The sequence below is a fragment of the Dasypus novemcinctus genome, chromosome 21, assembly GCF_030445035.2.
Source record: "Dasypus novemcinctus isolate mDasNov1 chromosome 21, mDasNov1.1.hap2, whole genome shotgun sequence".
Lineage (NCBI taxonomy): Eukaryota > Metazoa > Chordata > Mammalia > Cingulata > Dasypodidae > Dasypus > Dasypus novemcinctus.
Window position 1 is genome coordinate 10,640,163 of NC_080693.1, and position 1,202 is coordinate 10,641,364.

The following is a 1,202-nucleotide window of genomic DNA, read 5'->3' on the forward strand; positions in this document are numbered from 1 at the left end:
ATAGGAATAGAAAGAAGTTTTCTAAATATGGTCAAGTGCATATATGAAAAACCTACAGCTAGCAGAGTACTCAATGGTGAAAGACTGAAAGTTTTCCTGCTGAGATCAGGAACAAGCAAGGATACCCACTGTCATGATTGTTATTCAATATTGTACTAGAAGTTCTAGTTACAGTAATTAGGATAGATATGAAATTTAAAAATAAAATAAAATAAAAAAGAAATAAAAGGTACCCAAAGAAGATCCTTTTGTGGTTCATGAGATGATGAATGGATCTTCACACATTTGTGTGAGATGTGCCTCTCTCAAATCTTGTTATGATGTTGGCACATTATGTGCCTGACCTGGGGAAAAAAAGCATACAAATAAGAAAGGAAGTACTAAACTTTCACTCTTCACTGATGATATAATCCTATATCTAAAATCTCCTGAAAAATCCACAACAAAGCTTCTAGAAAAAATAGACAATTTCAGGAAAGTAGAAGAATACAAGATTAACACACACAAATCAATAGCATTTTTATACAATACTGATGTGCAATCTGAGGTGGAAATAAGAAAAAAATCCATTTATATTATAATAGCAAGTAAAACAATCAAATATTTAGGAATAAACTTTAAGAACATAAAGGACCTACATTCAGAAAACTACAAAACATTTCTAAAAGAAACTGCAGAAACTTAAATAAATGGAAGGACAGTCCTCTTATACAGAGTGGAAGACTAAATATATTAAGATGCCAATTCTACACAAACTGATTTACAGATTCAATGAAATCCCAATAAAAATTCCAACAGCCTTTTTTACAGAAGTAGAAAAAACAATTACCAAATTTATTTGGAAGGGTAAGGAACTCTATATTCATGTGACCCGGCAATACCATTATTAGGTATACACCCAGGAGAACTGAGAGCAGAAACAAGAGCAGACATCTGCACATGTTCATAGCAGCATTATTCACAATGGGCAAAAGATGGGAAAAACCCAGACGTTCCTCAATTGATGACTGATAAACAGATTGTGGTTTATATACATGATGGAACATTATGCAGTGGTAAAAAGAAGTCATGAAATATATGACAACATGGGTGAACCTGGAGGATGTTATGTTGAGTGAAGCAAGTCAGACACAAAAGGACAAATACTGTATGATATTGTCTATAGTGAAATAAATACATTGTGTAAACTCATGGATTTAATA

The 1,202-nt window shown here is 32.4% G+C and overlaps 1 non-coding gene across 1 annotated transcript; it reads left to right on the forward strand.

The window, feature by feature from the left end:
- Window positions 1-242: 242 nt before the first annotated feature.
- On the forward strand, window positions 243-345 carry LOC111760737 (small nucleolar RNA U13). The gene has a single exon (XR_002794343.1). It is a non-coding gene; the product is annotated as a small nucleolar RNA U13 (small nucleolar RNA).
- The last annotated feature ends 857 nt before the right edge of the window (window positions 346-1,202 follow it).